The sequence below is a fragment of the Rhagoletis pomonella genome, unplaced genomic scaffold (genome assembly GCF_013731165.1).
Source record: "Rhagoletis pomonella isolate Grant_MI unplaced genomic scaffold, Rhpom_1.0 Rhpom_scaffold_00007, whole genome shotgun sequence".
Taxonomy (NCBI): Eukaryota; Metazoa; Arthropoda; class Insecta; order Diptera; family Tephritidae; genus Rhagoletis; species Rhagoletis pomonella.
Window position 1 is genome coordinate 65,303,558 of NW_023458561.1, and position 5,401 is coordinate 65,308,958.

A 5,401-nucleotide genomic window follows, 5' to 3' on the forward strand; every position below is an offset into this window, starting at 1 on the left:
GAATGGCAGGTAATACGAAACTACATTTCATCCTTAAGTGACGATATGTAATTTGTATAAAATGGTTGAAAGTAACCATTTTTTAGTTGAATAAAAACATTATTGTTCAGAAATCTTCATACAAAAAAAAAAACGATTAACGCTAAAATTTTAGTAACTACTTTTTCTTGACCGATAATCTAATTTACTAAAATTAGTTATTTTATGTTTTCGTAACAATCATCTTACTTAAGTTTATTTGAATAAAGCAAGTAAAATTCTGAAATTTTAAGAAAAAGTCAACGCTTAGTTTTTAATTTTTAATGCACTTTTTTAAAAAGTGGTAGGTCATAGTTCTATTAAATAACGATTTTTGAGGGGAAATATTTTTATTCGATAAAATAAATATTTATTTTTAACTATTTTACAAGCCCGACGACACGGTTAAATATTAACCGGTTTCAAAATAATAAAACGGGTCCCCTTATTTTCCTGTTTCAAAAATTCTGGGAGGTCAACGCAAAAAAGATACAAAAGTCTATTTTCCAGTGTATTCTTGACCACCCTAATGTACATACATAGTTACTTTACAAGGTATTTTAGATATTCCTATATATGACTCAGGATATATAAAATATAGAAATTTATTATATCTGCAATTTGCTTTTTGGGGGATATTTTAATACGAAATTTTTTGATTTTTTAGTAGCACATGCGAATACTAACGGTTGGTAATAATAGTTTTCGTGATGCCCTAAAATTGCTGTGCTGCAGAAGTAAACCTTCAAAAATGGGTAACAAATATGGTGTAACGTTAGTTTTAACTGGGAACTGGGTGAGTATTTGAACTCGTAGTAAAGAACAGATTCCAGAGTGTCACAAACCCTAAAAGGGTAAAACCAAGTCATATTTTACCGAACAAACACTCGCATTACAACCTTAGACCAGGAGGTAGTGGGTAGTGTTAAATTATATTATACCATATTGAAGTTTCCCCTCGCCCTTAAGCGTTTCATTTATTTCCTCTCAGTAACTTGCAGCTGCAAGAAACCTAACACTTTTCCCTATGCGGGAGTTCAAACTTAACTAAGGCATACGGTTTCAGGACAGCGTAATTCCGACTGTGGAAAACCTAAAAATATTATAGGAACGCTTCTGATATCATTTATGTATTATGTACATAGCCCAGGCTCACTATAGACAAACCTCAAATGGCATTGACCTCAAGTAGGGTGATCAGGCGTACTGATTTATCAGGACATGTCCTGATTTCAGGGTCGAATTGAAGTGTCCTGACAGATTTTTCTTTTTCCACCTAATGCGCTGATTTTTACAAAGCTGACCTTTTATAAACCTTTTACCGTGTTCACACCATGATAAAAATATTATAGGTAGAAGGTAGAAGGTAGTTTCACTTAATTTTTTTTTACCGACACAGTCATCTTTTAAATTTTATAAATTGTAAATTTCGCAAGCGGCTTTGCCATGCTGGTTATATTTAAATATAAATGGTGGTATCTCGGGATGGGAGTTTCTATGAAGTTTAATGTGTCTTAGTGTTTTAAGACGATCCTAGTACCTGAATGCATACTTATAAAGAGTTAGATCCACTTCATAATTTTTACGAATATCTACTGGCATTTTTTGTGTCTTAAATTTTTTTTAAGTAATAATTCGGTTGGTTCATTATAATAAACGGCAGTTGAAAAATAATTTATTTGTTATAGCTGGTTGAAAATGCCATAATGCCAGCAAAAGTCAAATGGCTATAACGGCGACCAAAATCATTGAGTGAAACTACGCTTTATTTTCATCATGGTTCACATAAAAACATAGTCATATATACATAGATGTTACTTGCGACTGTCCTGATTTTCCCTTCAACTCAGCTGGTCACACTAACCCCAAGTTAATCACAACTGACATGCCTCACCTGTGTACATATGTCTAATATTTAGCTGTAACAACAACAATAATAACCCAGCATAAAAAAAAATCTGGATTTGCCGACGACTACAAAACTATTTTTTAATCAGTTCATAAGCATTTATCCTTCACACCATCTATTCAAGTAAATCATCTATTACAACTCAAGGGGCCCAAATTGTTCCCTATTTCTCTTACACTTACATGACAACACTGTACCTGCTCCATCGAACACATCACCCACCGAGCATGTTGCGTGTGATCCAATGCCCCAACATAGCCGGTAATATGAACGAACAAAACACAACCAAAGCGCCGGCCGCCTACGAATTTGCCGGCATTTGAAAGCAGAGGTGGCGTGTAACAACTCACGCTGAGATTGCCGCTTATCACTCAACATGTGAAACTTGTTATTGGTCAGGCGTCAGGCTGGTTCGATAAAGCGGCCACCAAACAATACGCGCGCAACAAAATCAACCCAAATGGAAATGTTATGGAAAGGTTGCGCAACATGTTGCTAAAGATGAAATTTTAAGTAAGAGCAGAATAAGCAATAAAAATGTTTGCATAAATGAAAAAGATGTTTCGGAATACAAGCAAAATTTAATACATTAATTAATTATCTGTAAAAATCTTGCTAAAGTCATGTCATAAAATATCATACAATTTATAGCAACTCTGTGTTGTGAAAGACATACAAACATATAGTACATACTTATATATTAAAAGTAAGTGCTTGTAAATTTTGAACTTTTTTTAATAAAATTTATTCTTTATCTTTGTGGGCAACACAACTTCCCAACAATTTCGCTGATTTGCAAAAAAAAAAATATTGCGCGATTGTGTGGGTGTTTGCGCGTAGGTTTGCATGCGTGCGCCAAAGGTTTTTAGTGAAATAGGCGGCAAACGCCAAACACCACCCATCTAACGAACAAGTCGACGACACTCGTTGCATGCTGGCCGCTGCTTTTGCAGTTGGAGCTTTGAATGATGGCGCAATTTAGTCTTTGCCGAACTGCCGCGAATTATGACAGCAAATAGCGGATGAGCGAGAAGTGCGAAATCGAGTGTTTTTCAAAACTACCAAACAAAAGGTGTATGAAAATAGTCTAGCATTAGCTAGTGCAAAAAATAAATTAAAAAATTACTAGGTATGTTAAAAAATAGTTCGAATTACATATTTCATAAAAAAAAGTAAGTCAGTGTAAAACTAATCTAATACAAAAAAAATCCTTGTGCTAACTAAGTGAAGTGTGATGCGACGATCATTCTGTTTCATTTTAATTAAACCAGCATCAAATTCAATCAAACTAAAATCAAGCTAAATTCATTTATTTTATCAAAAATCAAAGTAATTTTTTTAATGTGTAGTATATGTCGTATACCATAAATGTTATCTGTGAAAGTTTATTGCAATTTTAATTACAAATCAAATATTGAGATAATAAAAAAATTATTTTCGGCACAATTATTGGACAAAATTTGGTGATTTTTAATTTTAATAAACGAAGAAAAAAGTGAAAAAGATTTAAAAATAGAATTCTGTAGCAAAAGTTATTCAAAAATTATCTTTATGTTGTGCTAAAATGCTGAAAAAATATCGTACAAACTTATTGAAGTAAAATTTAACAACCTGTATTTCAATAAATGTTGGAAAAGGAGTATTTAGCGGTTCTTGTGAAATAACGGTAAGAATTATTAAATACAAATTCTTTATACTACGCATTTTTGATTTGTAGTTATAAGAACCCACATTTTATGGCGCTAAAAATTTTCAAAAGTACGCAAAAAAATTACTTAGATTGAACGGAATATTTAAAAGATTGTCAACGTAATGAAGACCTTTCAATAAAGAACGCAAAAAATTATAATATTTTTTAAAAGAAGCCAGAATTACACTTAAGCCCTGGGGGGATACTCTGTACTGCGATGCGAAAGAGATATGCGATGCGATAGGCAATCGCCACAGCGTATTACTTACGATGTATTTGTCTATCGCATCGCATTTCTCTTTCGTATTCATTACACAGTAGCCCCCCCCTTAGCTCTCTGTCAGCCTGAATTTGAGGTTTCGAGACCTCTGCAGCATTTCTCAGGCAAGAGCTGCTCAATTGTGTAATGTCATTGAGTGACGTAATCGTCTGATCTGAAAGCCTAGTGGCAGATGGTGCGCGTCGAATTGAGCGCCGAACTCCCTTTCAAATGCTTCGAAGTATTTTTTAATTAGATTTAAGTGTAGGTTGGGTATCAGGCCTCAGTGGCATTGCAGGGGACTGCCTTACTGTCGATTTGGAAAGAAAGGATACCATTGATATGATATCACCGGGTAGGGAGCGGATGTGACGCAAGTGATCACCTGTTGTTCCCACTGGGCCTCGTTTCAACTCAGCGAACACTGGATGGTAGCTAAGACATATGTACATATGTATATGATAGCTAGGTCCTTTTGGTCTAACGTGAATTAGAATACAGAACTCTCGCTTTCGGTGGGAGTTACGACAGGAATTCATAAAAAACGAGATGATAAGAGTCCTACTAGGCTGTTCAACTTCCGATATGCTAACAGTGGAGTACCTTTTCTTGCACTTAATAATCAAATTGAAGGAGCTCTTGGAGATAGATCTAAAACGTCTCGACAGAGTATTGGTTTTGAGATGCATTTTTGATAAATCTTGTAAAAGAGTATACTCATTTATCAAATTCTTTTTATCAAACTAATTTTAGTCCATACGAAATGCATAAAAGAAAAAATAGATAAGCAGGTAACCCAAGTGTTACTGGAAAGAAAGAGCCCAAATAAGTAAGAAAGTATATAAATTAAAATATATTTCGTCTTAGTTGGTATTCATATTTCAATCTAAGGTCAAGAAAATTAAATAGCCCAGCACCATAGAATCGCAGCCCTGGTTATTATTTGATTACATAGAGATAAAGAGATTTAGTTTGAAAGCACAGCCATTAATATGGTTAAAATAGGCCAAGTTTATATTTTTTCAGACTTGTACCTGTGCGTGCATAGGTATCACTTCAACCGCCTAACATCGAAGCTTTAAAAGTGCCCTGCAAAACTTCAGAACGATAAAAGCCTTCCCTTTATGGATCCACCGCTGGCGTTGTTTTTATGTAGCTCAAATTTTCAACAATTCAGTTTTCCTTTTGGTCTTCCCTTTCCCATTGTAAGCAACTCTAATTACTTCCCTTTGGCTATTATGCTTATGTTTAATGTAATATCTACATTTCTTTTTTATTTAGAATTATAGTAACAACATTTTAGTAATTCGTAGCAACGGTTGTTAACTCAAAACAAAAAAATGTATTCTCGCATTGTTTTTCTGCTATGGATTATGCCGGCAGCACTGTTAGCTTACCTCATTCCAGCAAATTTTCTTTTTATGGAAATAATACTACGAATGTTAATCTTAACTACATACTTACTAAATAAGGAATAATAATGAATTGCCGAAACGAATCAAATTACAGAAGAGATCATTAGCGA

The 5,401-nt window shown here is 34.0% G+C and overlaps 1 protein-coding gene across 1 annotated transcript in view; it reads left to right on the top strand.

Annotated features, from left to right (window-relative positions):
• The first annotated feature begins 3,240 nt into the window (after positions 1 to 3,240).
• The window catches only part of LOC118743345 (calcitonin gene-related peptide type 1 receptor), a 215,420-nt gene continuing 213,259 nt past the window's right edge, over positions 3,241 to 5,401 (top strand). The window contains exon 1 of the mRNA XM_036475952.1: positions 3,241 to 3,593. The gene's annotated coding sequence lies outside the window, so the exon portion shown is untranslated. The remainder of the gene's footprint in view (positions 3,594 to 5,401) is intronic.